The sequence below is a fragment of the Dermacentor albipictus genome, unplaced genomic scaffold (genome assembly GCF_038994185.2).
Source record: "Dermacentor albipictus isolate Rhodes 1998 colony unplaced genomic scaffold, USDA_Dalb.pri_finalv2 scaffold_13, whole genome shotgun sequence".
NCBI classification, from domain to species: domain Eukaryota; kingdom Metazoa; phylum Arthropoda; class Arachnida; order Ixodida; family Ixodidae; genus Dermacentor; species Dermacentor albipictus.
In genome coordinates this window covers 5,522,621-5,537,983 of record NW_027225567.1, presented here as the reverse complement: position 1 = coordinate 5,537,983, position 15,363 = coordinate 5,522,621, and the positions used below count along the sequence as shown (strand labels likewise).

Genomic DNA, 15,363 nt, shown 5'->3' with positions numbered 1-15,363 from the left:
AGTAAAAAAAAAATTCAAGCAGTGTAGCATCTTAACTAGTGCTACTTCTCAGCAAATTTGCTGTGCCATGACACCACCATTAAAATTGCCCTTCAACCCTCTAATGCCAGAATTATTGTTTTAGGAGATTGTAACGGCACTAAGCCCTCACAATGGGATGCCACCAATATTTTGCATGAAGACTGAATTTTCTACTAACTTGGCGGTTAAAAGCATTGTCTGTCCCAAATGCATGAAAACACTTCCAGAGCACAGGTCAAACTTAATTTGTGACAACTGGCGTTGAAGGGCTAAGGCTAAGGTTAGTGTCAAATATGTTCACTGCTTCACCCTAACCTGGCCTCATCCTTTTAGGTGCAAGCAGTATGGCAGAGTTCCTACATCTCCTAAGCATGCAGCGGCCAAAAAATGTAACTTGGGTGAACGAGACATTCCACAAAAGCATTTCTGCAGTGACTTTGCAACAAAGCTTAGCATTCAGCACGACTTATGCTCAATGAACTTGAGATAATGACAAAAAACGCTAGGCTGAGTACCAAGTAGTGCAGAGTTGGTGATTTCTTGTTGACCTAAGATCTGGGGACATCATGGCATAAATGCTAGTGGATGCAGTTATTGCAGGCTCAACTCGAGCAACGGTCACCCAAGAGGCGCTACAACAGAGCTTATTCATGTCACGAAATTTAGGCTAGAGAACAGCAGCAGAACTAAACCGACTAGAACCAGCGCAAAATGGCGTGCGATAACAATGGACGCGACAAAGACCTAACGCTTTTATTGTACAAAAACAAAAGTGCTTACACCAGCTGTGACTGTTGTGCTGCTAGCACCAACGGCTACTAGCGCCACCTACTGCTGCGAGCAGAAGAGGGAGTGACAAGAGCAGGGCTGAGGCAGTTTTGGATAAGGCAATAAACACTTGTTTTGTGTTCGCTGTGAGCTCGGGTCTCGGCTCCACTTCTTCTGGCTATACATGTGACAAAGTTGCGATGAGGATGCACCGAATTGCGCAAACAACCATGCCTATCTCCAGTAGGATCGAAGTGTTCAAGGGGGAAGACGATGCCTGGCCTGCTTACGTGGAGCACATCCAAGAGTTCTTTAAGCCAACAACGTTGTGCCTACAAAGAAAAGGTCAATATTTTTTAGTTGCTGCAGGCCTCGTACCTATGCACTATTTCGCAACCTTGTAAAGCCTGAAACGCCCCAAGATAAAACGCTCTACAAGATACTGGCCGTACTTCGTAGGCACTATGCCCCCCCCCCCCCCCCCCCCATCAGTCATAGGTTTCGCTTCAATTCAAGGGGGCGTTCCGAAGGAGAAGCAGTCAGCGACTTTGTTGCGGCCCTCAAGTGTTTGAACACTGCACATATGGAACCCAACTCAACAACATGCTGAGAGACCGAACAGTATGTGGCATAAACAACACAGCGGTTCAGACACAGCTACTCGAGAGTTCCGACCTCACATTCAAGGACGCAGTGAAAACTGCCCTGGCGGTGAAAGCCGCTAAAAAGGATGCTGGTGAACTGTGTCAGGCAACTGCAAGTGGTTTACCGGGTTTGCCTACTCACCGGGTAGCATCTATGACCAAGAGCATGGCGTGTTACCGCTGTGGCGACAGAAGTCATTTAGTGTCGCAATGCAGACTCAGCTAGTCGCAGTGTCACTACTGCAAGAAAGTGGGGCACTTGGCAGTCGTCTGCAACTCGCGGAAGGCTGATACATTTGCAAAGGAAAATACGTCTGCTGTGAGGACTGTCCCGACATGATCAACACATACCACACAGGTAAACGCTGTTGATGCCAACGTGCTTCATGTTCCTCATGGCGCTGACGTTTTTTACATGTGGCACCTAAGCAGGGAGCCAACTGTGCCGCCCTTCAGTGTCACCGTGGAAATGTTCAGGAAGCCGTTTCCGATGGAGTTGGACACCGGTGCAAGAGTCTCCATAATGCCAGTAGATAAGTGTCAACGTGCCTTTCCAGAACTGAGTCTAGAGAGAGAGAAAGCACTTTATTTGCACCTGTCAGAGAGTATGGGTGATCGGGGTGAGACGCAGCTCCCCTGTTTACCGTCTACCTCCCCCCTGGATGTTGGCCAGAATTAGTTGGCTTCCAGCGGTGACCAGGGCTTGACCGACAACTTGATTTTGGGCTTGTTCTTCCTGGCTACGGAGTGAGGATTCCTATGACTGTTCCCATGTAGACCGTTTAGCGCTGGGCAAGCCCAGAGCATGTGATTTAGGTCGCTGTGCCTTCACAGTTTTTGCATGTGGGAGAGTGCACCTCAGGATGCCATTTGTGTGGGATATACGGTTTGGAAATGTACCCGTCTGCAGTTTTCGCCAGATTACTTCTTCCTTCTTTGCGAGAGATCTATGGGGGTGGAGGGAAGGTCCTCCTTCCCAGTATACAGTTTTCTAGAATTTCTCTGTATGTGGTTAAGTCTCGCTTTTTGGACAGGGAGCAGTCTGCCTGCACTGGGGCCGGGTGTGCGAGTCCTCGGGCGACCTCGTTCCCTGCGAGTCCACCATGGGCGGGCGCCCATTTTATTCCAATTAGGTCGTTGGGTACGTTCTCCTTGCCTGCCTGCAGAATTTTGCAGGCCTCTTTGGGCACCTTGCCAGTGTCATAGGCTTGGATTGCAGTTTTAGAATCGGTGATAATTATTCTGGTTGATGGGTTTGTGATTGCCAGGTCAATCGCCGCCACCTCTGCCTCCTCTGGTGAAGAGTGTCTCACGCTACAGCTCGAGATTAGCGCGCCTTTGTCACTCACTACTACTGCAGCGTAGTGCCCTTCTGGGTACTCTGCTGCATCAGTGTACACTACCCCTTGCTTTAGGAGGAGGGAGCTTTGGAGTCTTTGGACTCTGCTTCTGCTGCTTTCCTCGTTGTGTATGGGGTGCATGTTTCTTGGGATGGGTGGTATTCTTAACCTGTTGGTAATTTCTTTGGGGATGGCGGTTATCCCCTCTCGCGACTCTGGGCCCTGGTAGCCCGATTTCCTAAGGATGGATCTGCCCATTTTGCTGCCAGTTAGTCTGATATATTGGGCCGCGAGTTTCGCCTCGCACATTTCCTCTAGGGTGTTTGACACTCCAAGGTTGAGGATAGTCTCGGTTGATGTGCACGGTGGTAAAGCTAGGGCTGTTTTGACACCATTCCTGATGAGGATGTCTACCTTGTCTCTCTCTGCTTTAGTTATTTTTAAGTACAGGATAGCGTAGGTGATTCGGCTACTGATGAAAGAGTGGACAAGCCTAAGTAGGTTCGCCTCCTTCAGCCCTGCATTTTTGTTTGCTATTCTCCTGAGAAGCCTGCAAGTTTGGTTGGTCGTTGCTTCTAGTCTGTTTATCGTTTCGGTGTTTCTCCCATTTCCTTGTATCCACATGCCCAGTATCCTGATCTTGTCCACCCTTGGGACCGGGGTGTTGTTCACCAGGCGCTGGTTAGTGACCTGCTGCTTGCTCATGATTAGCATCTCAGATTTTTCTGGCGAGCATTTTAGCCCTATCGGTCTCAGATAGCTTTCCGTTTCCCAGATTGCCCTTTGTAGGGTGTCTTCTATTTGGCGATTGCTCCCACCTCTGTCGACCACATTCAAATGTATTTTTGCACGGCTTTAGTGGGGAGCTCCAGCAAGTCAAGGGCAAGGCAAATGCTTGCATTGGATACAAGGGGCACGAACGAGTCCTTCTGTGTAACTGGTTCCAAGCTTTGGGCATTGGCGTCGAAGGATTCAAACTAATTAAACAAGTTAGTGATGTCAGCCACTTCATTGCTCGTTTTCCTGAGGTGATTGCAGAAGGCATTGGCACATTCAAGGGATTTTCCGCCAAAATTCTTGTGCCTCCAGATGCAATGCCCAAGATTCTGCAAACCCCACCCACTCCCATTCATGTTGGTGGACCTCGTAACGCAGGAGATACCGAGGTTGCAGCGTGAGAACATTCTCGTTTCTGTGAAGACAGGCAAACGGGCAGCGCCGATTGTGCCTGTTCAGAAAAAAAAAAACAAAAAAACAGGCACAATAAGAATTTGTGGAGATTTCAAGCAAACAGTCAATGCTGAGCCACTCATGGAAACCTACCCAGTTCCGCGTGCTGAATAGCTGTCGGCAGCCATGTCGGGAGGTCAGAAACTTGACCTGCGAGACACCTACCAGCAGATATCTCTGGATGCAGAAAGAATTGGATATGTAACCATCAACACCACACATGGGTCTCTTCCAGTACACACGCTTGCCTTTTAGCATTTCTGTTGCACCTGCAATCTTTCAGCGAGAGATGGAAAATCTGCTTCGTGGCGTGCCGAAAACAGCTCTGTACTTTGATGACATTGTTATTACAGGCATCGACGACAAAGACCACTTGGCGAATCTGATGAATGTCTTGCAGAAACTTCGAGTAGTGGGCCTTAGGTTGAAGCTGGAGAAGTGCGTTTCTTCGCTTCCGAAGTGGAATACCTGGCCTGTATACAAGCAAGGTCTAAAGCCTGACTCCAAGAAGGTAGAGGCCATCATCAATGCGTCAGAGCCACAGAATGTGAAGGAGCTTCAAAGCTATCTTGGCCTGCTTAATTTCTACAGACTGTGTCAAAATCTCAACAAGACTGCATCCCTTACATCAGCTGCTTCTTGAAGGGGAAAAGTGGAGATGGGGGAAAGAGCAACAGCAAGCATTCATCACAAGTAAAAGGCACTTGTCAGAGACACCTGTTCTGGTCCACTACTGTTCTTAGAGACCACTTGTGCTCAGTTGCGATGCCTCACCGTATGGTGTTGGTGCAGTCTTGGCACAGACTGAAGCAGATGGTACCAAAAGACCTGTAGCTTTTGCTTCACGTACTATGCTTGCTGCTGAGCGGAACTATAGTCAGACTGACAAGGAAGGTCTTGCTTTGGTATTTGGTGTCCGCAAATTTCATCAGTACCTGTGGGGGAGGCCGTTGACTGCTTTAACAGACCACCAGCCATTGCTAGGACTTTTTGGTTCAAGTAGAGGTGTGCCAAGCCAGGCATCACAAAGAGTCGTCAGGTGGGCACTCACATTATCAAGCTATCAATTCAAGCTCGTCTACAAGCCAGACAGTATGCTAGGCCATGCTGATGGACTCAGCCGGCTGTTTCTTCCTGCAACTGAGGTTCATGACTACGCCTGCCAAAGACTTCGTGTTAGAACAAGCATACCCTGATGACCTGTCCTGATGGCAAGGGATCCCATGCTGTCACAAGTGGCTGGGGCTGTCCTGACTGGGAGTCCTTTTCCGGAAGATGGAAACTGGGGCCCTTATACTACGAGGACCAATGAACTTAGTCTGCATGAAGAATGCCTCTTGTGGGGAGCCTGTGTCATCGTTCCAAAGTCCCCGCAATCCCAAGTACTTAAGCTTTTGCACACTGACCACCCTGGAATTGAGAAATCAAAGATGATTGCTAGGTCCCATGTCTGGTTGCCTGGAATCGACGATGACATGATGAACCAGGTGCAGAACTGTCCTGTTTGCCAAGTGCACCAGAAGTCTGCCCGGAGGATACCAGTTATGCCATGGCCATTTCCTGACAAGCCATGGACCAGGATCCATGTTGATTTTGGAGGTCCATTCATGGGACACTACTTCCTCATGATGGTGGATGCTTTTTCCAAGTGGGTAAAAGTTCACTCTGTTCCATCACCATCTGCAGAGGCCACGATCTGTGTTCAGGACTGTCTTTTCTCAACATGGTCTGCCAGACGTCATTGTTTCCGACAATGGGCCAGCATTCACCAGCAGCTAGTACGCTGACTTCCTGAACAGGAATGGCAACCGTCGCATGCTGGTGCTTCCATATCACCATACTTCTAACGTGGCTGCTGAGCGGGTAGTACAGACTACCAAAGATAAACTGAAAAAAAGCACACCGGGTGAATTCAGGACAAAAGTGGCCAGGGTGCTCTTCCACTACCGTTAACGCCTCATGAAGTAAAAGGCCGTGCGCTATGAGAGTTGCTCATGGGAAGAATAATCAAGACACCTTTGGATGTCATGTGCCTAAGTTTTCGATCGTCTTTCAATTGAAGCAGATAAAGCAAAAACTGCAGGTGGACAAGGGTTGCTGCATTGCGCTAATAATAGACCCGGGTGCCCCAGTGTTCACCAGGAACTTCCGATCAGGTCCACCATGGGTACCTGCTTCTGTTAGCGGTCCTACGAGCTGCGCCTCATCTGAGGTTGTATTACAATATGGAACTGTGTGGCACAGACGTGGGGACCACATTCGCCCCACCCTCGTACAGCCAGCACCATCTGCAAACGCTGCCTCTAGATCAGCCAGCTGAGCAACAAGCAACAGAGCCTGTGGAGCGCAAAGGAGCTGCTGCTGAACCAGACCAGCCACAGCCAGCCACACAACAGAACTGGGCTACCAGCAGCAGTCGTCCTATCGGGAGAAAGCCCTGTTGCACTGCTAAAAAGTACCTGGACAAGACACCCCGTGAATCGGTATTCTCCATGACAAGAACAAAAGGGGAAGGTGTGTGACAATTGTTAGTGATGTGTTGCTAGCGCCACCTACTGCTGCAAGCAGAAGAGGGAGTGACAAAAGCAAGGCTGGGGCAGTTTTGGATGAGGCATAGAGTTTCCTACAAAAATTACTAGAGGGAACTCTGGCGCTGCAGTCGTTGTCCTACCATGGAATGATGGGAAGTACATGGATTTGTCTGATCTTCGTGCTTGTGGATTCAGACGTTCTTGTGGCTTTGTATATTACGCTATATAAATATTATTGTCGTATATTTAAGCGCAATCTATATTCTTCGAAGTGCAGAAGACGCCGGGAATGCGTACAATTGCTATTAATTGCAACGATTGAGCTTGTCCAGGTGGCCAAATCAAAATGCTCCAAGCGTCTCAAGGCACTGGCATGCCCGCAATAAATTCATAAGGGCGTTTCATTCACTTGTCAATACATGCGTCCGTGGCTTAATGGTTTCAATATCGGGCTTCTGTGCTAGAGTCCCTGTGTTCGAATCCTGCCGTCGGGCAATTAATTATGTTTACTTAATTATTTGTTGCGCAATATACTGTTGAAAATGACGCGTTTACAGTCACAAAGCCGTTTAAAGCCAAAAGGATGAAGTTTAGGCAAATCCATGTACTTCCCATAATTGACCACTTGCAGAAGTCGGAGCGGCACCTAGCGCGAAAAACAGGAAGCTTGTGCCTCGTCGCTTGGTTGGAAAACATCCCAGCTCCAGCCTTGCTTTGGTACGGCGGCATCGAGTGGGGAGGTTGTGTTTGCAGAGCATTTTTCACATTTAGGGAAAGCGTCGACGTTCTTTGGTAGTTGCATATGACCTGCCTCAAATGGGATTGACAAGGACTTCATTCCCTAGCCATTTTTGCAAATTGGATAGACAATTGACGTCTCAGAGTGCCGGGTAACGAGTGACAATGCGTGGGGTTATTTTCATGCCAACACTGTCCGTTTGTCAGGCACACCGCCGATGGGCTTTAAAAGAAGGTTAAGTTAAGAACATAAAACTTAACGTAAACACCTCGGACCCTACACTTGGCCTCACACGAGTTACGTGCACGCCATCCATGAAGTCGGGTATCTAGTGGTTACAGCATGGTTCACAAAAGTCATTGACGATATTGCCGGAGAGCACTGTGAATGTGCGACCGAATGAGTACATTATGCCTGTCGCAATCCCAGTACTCTTAGTTGTTGCATGGAACAGTAGATGTACACGTTCTAGCTTGCAAATTTGGTATTCGTTTCCTGCTGTTTCGCCAAGCTGCTGTGTTCCATGCTTGTAGTGTACCAAACCGTATCCCAAATTTCGCATGCGCTATATGTACACGGTAGGTTATTCAGTGTGTTTTTGCGAGCGCTAAGGCCTCAAAGCTTACGCCAACCTATTTTATTATACGTTATATTAGCTTAAATATAAGTGAGCAGGAGTGAGCAAAAAAGTGAGCAGGAGCGCAGGCCAGTGCGCTCCTGCTCACTCGCGAATACTCAAGGCTGATAGCTGGGCGAATTGGTTCGAAGTCATGGTGGAAGAGAGCGCAACTTAAATTACCTGTACGAAAGAAAAGAAGACGAGCGCTGACTCACAAATGACACGAAGTACATAGACTGGCCGCATCTGTTGGCGTCGTTTTTCACAAATCACTCAATCGTACTCGCATATAGTCAGTCATTCAGTGACGAGCGTGAAGAAAAAGTGCATTCTTTATATTTTACAGCCTTAGCGAGGCCTGCCAGCACGTCGCTGGCCTTCTGCTCAGCGTTGCAGAACTGGAAGGAGATGACAAGGGAATGGAAGTCGCCTGCACAGGCCACAGATATTAGAATGCATTGTTAGCTGCCACGGCGTGCCGTCTGGGTTCGACCACTTCCCCGCTGCCGTCCACAAAGTTCTCTCCACGTTAACCTTCGCGGGTGGAAATCTGAAGAAATTCTATTTCCATTTCCAAAATAATAGCTCATGCAGCCGAAAGCGACGCAGTTGGCTGGCATGTCACGCCCGAGCTGCGCAGTTTGCTTTCCAACCACGGAGAGCGCGCTCACGAAGCGCCGCCCCGCGACCGGTTTCGGCGCATGCGCAGTCGTACTTCTGCAAGTGGTCAATTCTCATGCTGGGACAACCGTTCCCATTGCAGCTCCCATAGACACTAGCGCTTGAGTTCCCGCTCGTAATTTTTGTAGGAAACTCTATGGGATGAGGCACTTGCTTTGCGTTCGCCGTGAGCTCGGGACTGGGCTCCACTTCTTCCGGCTATGCATGTGATACCAGCCACAACCGCATGCAATAAATCGCTTCAAGAAATTAACACAGCTGCAAAGCCGCGCCTCAGTCACGACAAACAGCGCTGCGTGGCTTCGTGTGCTGAGTGACAAGCCACACTTCACTCGAAGCAGGCCGCAAAAAGACCGCAACGTGGTGCGTTCAAGCGATTTGTTGAAGCGCGCCCCGACGCCGTTGCGCGGGTTTGAGCACGCGCTAGACTACGGTTGGTTAGCTAAGATCGCACCCGCGGTGGTCGGTATTCCTGCGAAACCACCAGATGTGAAGAGGGCTAGACGCAGGGAAGCCATCGAAAACAACATTCAAAACTAACTGCGGTTACACATTAGCAGAAATAAACAATAAATTTCAATAGCCGCGGAGGGACAGGTCATGACCTAGATACGTTAGTACGCAGATTTTCAGAAACAAATTCCGACCGAAGATTTGAAACAAACCGATTGCTACTAACAACAAATTGAAAAATCTTCCGTGACAGTCGCTTCAGGGGAGCGGACCGCAGTTCAACCAGGTCCGCCGAATGTGAAGCAGTGAGTAAAGATCTAGCCGCGAATGCTACAAGTCAGACATAGCAGCAACCGAAAAGCCCACTGCAACGGCTTCCGCCAAACGTGGGTTACTGTATCGTTTCACTACACCGTTCTAAAACGCATAGCTTTCAGAGGTCACTCACCTCTAGGCTCGTCTCCGCTGTTCGAACCGAAGCGCCAACAGCGCAGAGCTCCACGCGCCACGCGACGCGATCCTATCCAGCCAATCGTCAGTCGTGTAAAACAAATGATTTTAAAAAAATAGTCCCGTTACCGTTAGCATAGAGCCGTTACGGTTGGGGCACGGCTTTGCCTTTGCGGATAGCAGGCGCAAACGGCGCTGTCAGCGTTTTGCGCTGACAGCGCCACTACGGCGTCTAAGAAAAACGATTACAAATGAATAAATAAAATATATCATTTTGTGATATGAATAGTAATTTTTACATGCGTGCATTCGCGTTTAATTACAATTTAGAGGTTATTCTTTCAGCAGCAATGCTCAATTGTGCTTAGTTTTGAGCAACAAAACTAACTTTACGTGCCTTCCCCAGCCAAGCTTAGCTGTGTTAAGCCTGTTTCACATGCTGCGACTGCAACGACGAAAATCGGTGCTGTCGCACGCGGCGCAATGCGATTTTTAGAGGGCTCATTTCACATGATTGCGATTTCAACAATGCGACTCAACGTTCTTAGACATACCATACTATAGTGCCTAGACAATGCCTCCTTTACTAGATGCCTGCCGCGTGACCCAAGAAGCTGGTTCCTGCCCCTCTCCTCTTTACCCTTCCCCACCCGGGTTAACCCGGGTTAGAGTCACTAGAAAAAATTTCAGAGTACCGCAAAGGTCGGGATTTGACTGGCAACACTGAGCGGCCACCGCCATACACCTTCCAAGCCGACTGCGTCGCGGGAAGGCCGCTGTGTTGGAAGAGCTTGATATTCGGCGACATATCGGGTTGAGTGTTTACTGAAGTACAAATACTTTGTGCCCGGAGATAATGGTTGCCAAGAACGAAAAGGACACGTTATTTTGGCGATGTTATCCAGCCGGTGGTTGTTTTGCACGCCGATCGTGTTTACACCTGGAACTGTGCTACGATTGCGGGCAGCAGCTTAGCGCTGCTATCGCGAGCTTATGCACGCGTTTTTTTTTTCCCTTCCGCGGAGCAAGCTACGAAGAAAACGTTTCGTCACTTCGAGCCGCAATGAGGCAAGCTTGTGCTTTTGGGCATGAATATCGAGGACCGCCGTCGGCTTCTACTGAATGTTTCCAAGCAGGACGAAACACCCGACAGTGTCACAGGTACGTACGTTCACTGTGTAATTTCACAAGCTAAATCGGATACATTTAATTTAGTTTGTAATCCGATACCGCGCGTTCTCGACTCTGCCGGGCGACTTCGTCCGCCGTATACGCACGACACATTGCGACTGCCGTGTGCGCATCGGTGCTTGGCCGTGATCGTAAGACGATCTGTGCACAGCAGGCGTAAAAACCAACTGCGATGACCATTTTGCGCACTAAATCTTGAGGAAGGCCAATATGAGCCATTTGTGTGATTACAGCAGCTTATATGTACTTCTGTACACTGATAATGAGCGAGAGTTTGCTACATTGCGGTTTATGAACGCGGCTGTCTAGTGCGTTCATGAGCGGCTACTCTTCTCAACTGATTTATGACTGTTTTCTTAGACTACCAGGAATTGCTGCGTGTAAAAAAAAAGGCAGGAACGCACGCTGATGACGCAGCACTTTTTTTTCTAAGTTGCATGGGCGATGTATAAAATTATTGTGCTTTTAGAGCGGTTTATGTGACATGCATAGTGACAGAGTGAAACTAAAGCTACTGGGTGTTCTGTTGTTTTGTATTTCTTGTTATGCATCAAGCACAGCATTATTTGGGTATGCACCGTAGCATTTCAACATAAAACATATGTATGTTGACTTCAGTTCATTGCATGCGCTCGGCTTACAAGCTCAAAATTTGAAGCATGCGTTTTGAATATCACCTGGCCGTTGGTTTCAGGCTCAAAATGCGTATGTATGAATGAGCAAAGGATAAGTGTAAAAAAGGAAGTATCAAGGGCCTCCTATTGACCAAATTTTAAGAAAGGACTGCAATGTGTCAGATTCTGCAGTCTTGTGTGTAGGTGACCAAAGGAAAATAAATCAAAAGATGAGTTACTTGATATTACATGCATGCAGTGTTGGGTAATATTTTCTTAAATGTCATGTGTATAGGTCAGTTTCATTTGTAATGTACATCCAGGTACAAATCGCACATTCAATGAAAGCAAGGCAGTAAACAATATGAGTGCTTTGTGTGCGGTAAGCGATAGCCACCTTGCACACATTTATTGACATATATAACATATACATTGCACTTTCATTTTCCCGACCACAAGCCTACGGCTTTAGTCATGAACAAAGTCGAACTTTGGGCTAGTTGGCAATAATTTTTACAGAGATACCTGCCGAATAAACAAAGGACGGGGAAAGAAGGATGGCACAAATGCAAACAGACAAAGAAAGCTTTTATTTCAGAGGCATACCCAAGGAGACCAACATGTCGGTGCTCACCGATGATGCAGAAAGCCTGTTTCAGAAAATGTGCAGAGAATATAGATGACCCACTGTCCTCAGTGCCACAAAAGAACAGCAGAAAAAGGAATTTCAGATTTTGCCCTGCTTTCACCATATCTCTCTGTTCCCAAATGGTAGCAGAAAAATTCAGCACAGGCGTAATCTTCACACGCTCCCACTTCCCGCACAAGTTGTCAAGCCTTTACACACTTTTCAGCTGAAGTATGGTGAAAAAACTGGTTTGTGATATGAAGCATACCACCAAGCTTATTGAATGTGCAGCACTCATGGTTTGCAAGATATCTCTGAGCTGTAGGTCTGTTCATATAGGGCAAACTGGTCGTTTCCTAAACAACTGACGAAGAGAACATGGTGCTTCACTTAACAAAAATAATGCTCAGTATGTGTGTTTGCACTGTAAAGCTTGTAGTTTTTATCTGCTGTACAGAAACACAGAAGTCTTAGGACGATTAAAAGACAAGTTAGCTAGGGAGATTCTTGAGGCGCCTCTCATTCACAGGTTCAGAAGAGACGCATGTCACTGATATATCTGGTGTTGATTTTCTTCAAAGAGCACTTAGGTTACTTAATTCTAGATAATATAGTTTTTTTACGTTTTAAGGTGAGGCTTTAATCTTGTTTTTAATTTTGCTACAAGTATGAAGCTTTCACCTTCTTTGCTTTTGGTGGTTTTTGCTGTGATACAAATTTTTTCATGTAATCACAAAACATCATTCCTGTTTAAGTGTAGTGGCTGGGCGCACACATTGCTTTCCTTAATGCTGTTGTCAATTCAAGCTCATCCCGTCTTTCCTTCATCATCCTGTATTTCCGAGTAAAGTCTCCCTGTCAAATGTGATCATGAAGCAGGCACACCATGCAAACTTAAAAAATGGGCAGACTAAGACACTTTGGCACCTAAAAACAAAGTGCACGTAAGTGAGTTATAATGCTCTTTTTTTCTCTTTATGGCACATAAGGCAAATGTGCTTATGCTGAAGAGACTTGGAAGTGTAGGTACACCTGAAGTAGAAATTAAGAATGGCTTAGTTTTGCTCCTTGCGACTAACAAACTGCCTGCAACATCCATCATGTACGGAAGCTACAAGTTCTGAAGCCTAATGAACTTTATTATTTCTTTTTTCGGATTTATAAACATAGCTTTAACTAAGCTTCAATGCGTGCGTTGCTTGGAATGTATCACAATCTGTAATTACTGTGCTAGCAAACAAGTTTCAGTTGCAGCGCCAATCATCACAATGGCAGTGAGGTGAAGCGAATGCCCCTGCTGTTGCGCCCTCGGGCTAAGGGGGGTAATCATTGACTAAAGAATAAATAGTAGTTATGGTGGCAGCAACTGCATTTCTTTCATACATTAATTTTTGATGGCACTTCAGAGGATGCTTTGCTATCTGTGAAAAGCTTTCAAAAAGCCCACGGGATCAGCAGATACAGTTTGAGCTATGAAATTGTCTACCTTGTCATAAATCAACTACTCTGCATTACTCTGCAGCTGAATGGCACCGACAGAGACACAGGTAGCCAACGGAGCACACGGAGGTCCTCATCTGGCACCACTGGAAAGGCACAGCATTACACAAAAAAGGAACCCTCTTACAACTCATAAGAACGGGCGCTGGTGACTGGTGCCAGAACCTGCCCCACAAGCCTTGTTTCCTAGCAAATATGCAGGTGAGCCAGCTCCTCTTCATCCGCATGTTCCAAGCAAACAGTCATTCAAAAAGTATACATCACTGACCTCACCTCCAGAAGCAAACACGTTTGTTTCACCTACGGAACACACTGGAGGCTGACACTAGTGTGGAAAATAAACAAAGTAGAAGCGCTGCAAACAGCACATGCAAGACTAGAAACACCTATCACCCCTGCAGTCATCTTGAACAGCAAGTGGAGTTTGCTGTACAACACAAAGATAACAACTACCCAGTACTGACAACACCATTTAAAAGTACCAACTCTCAAATAGCAACACCATTAGCGTGTACGAACAAAAACAAAATGAATTTTGTATATATGACAATGAAACTGCAGGAGCATGAACACCAGAAAACACCGATTGCACAATATCTCCTTAAAACCACAGCAAAGTCTGATTTCATCCTTCTGCGGAATACAGAAAATAGCTTTTGAAGCTGCAAAGCCTTACATACAAGCCATAATAAGCCGAGTCGGCCAGTACTCTCATCCTAAGCACGGACTAGAACAGCTGCTCAAATACACTCGACATTTTGCACGATGGTCTTATATGCAGCATCAACCACCACACAAGTATGAATGTGTGCTTACAACCCTCCTAAACAATGCAATCCAAGAACATTTAAAACGCATCAAACTGCTTGAATAAATTTTAAAAATTCTGTACCATGCATACAGCTTCTACACACAAAAACATAAGAGCAACCATAAACAGCACAAACTGGGTTAAGTGCACAAAACTCCAGCAGGCAATTTTTTCCCCCATAGTGCAGCAAATTAAGCATTAGTGGAATGGCTAAGAGAGACTAGACAAAGAGCCGCAGGCATTCAATATCTGTGCCATCCGACTCCCCTAACACAGACTTGGTCAGGTTTTAAAAAAAGCGGAACCAGCTTGCAGTGATGAGCCAAGAGTCCAAAATAAATAAGCCAGAAAAAAATAATTAAATATTGCAAACTGGAATAATGTCTTCTTTGCCTGACTCTGGAGGCTGAACTCAGCATGGAATATCATATGTGACAAAATTCACACCAAACATACATGGTAGTTGTTAGTAGAGGACTATGAACACCTAATATTGTTCTGTGTTTTCTTGTGTCAAACGATGCGTTACAAAATAGAATACATGGGTTACCGGGCAGTATTTGCCTACAGTGCTAAATAATTTATAATGGATTTTCTTCTCTCATGCTGTTTCTGTTTCATCGATGAACGACTGATGTCAAGCTCATGTGTTGGTCACGTGATCCACTAAAAAAACTAACAATCATTGATGTGTAGTTATAATTTACTGCAACATTTAATCCAACCTTTTCCAAGACCTGGAATGACAAAAAATGACCTGTCAGCGATTATATTAGTTTTTCTACAAAATCACGTGATGAAAACATCAACTTGACATCACAGTCGTCGTTCGGTGAAACTGGAATAGCGTCATGAAGAAATTAAATTGTTAATTATTTAGCGGTTGTACGCCAATACCACAGGCTGCTCCATGTATACGAATGTCTAACACATCGTTTGAAACAAGAAAACATGCAAGCAAAAATTTGTCGTCTATAGTCCTTTAAGGGTACTAAAGACAGTGTATCAAGCCCATATTACAAAAACATGTCGGCCTTTTCAGCCTGAGACATACAAAATGTGGAATAATGGTAACCCACTGTCAACTCTTAGTACAGTGCAACAGCATATTGATATGGACACAGAATTTAAGAATGGTCTAGC

At 46.4% G+C, this 15,363-nt stretch overlaps 1 protein-coding gene across 6 annotated transcripts in view; it reads right to left on the bottom strand.

The window, feature by feature from the left end:
• Positions 1–9,655, bottom strand: part of LOC135920377 (G2/mitotic-specific cyclin-B2-like) — a 321,085-nt gene extending 311,430 nt beyond the window's left edge. For all 6 annotated transcript variants that reach the window (XM_065454624.1, XM_065454626.1, XM_065454628.1 and 3 more), the window contains exon 1: positions 9,475–9,655. The gene's annotated coding sequence lies outside the window, so the exon portion shown is untranslated. The remainder of the gene's footprint in view (positions 1–9,474) is intronic.
• Between the last annotated feature and the right edge of the window lie 5,708 nt (positions 9,656–15,363).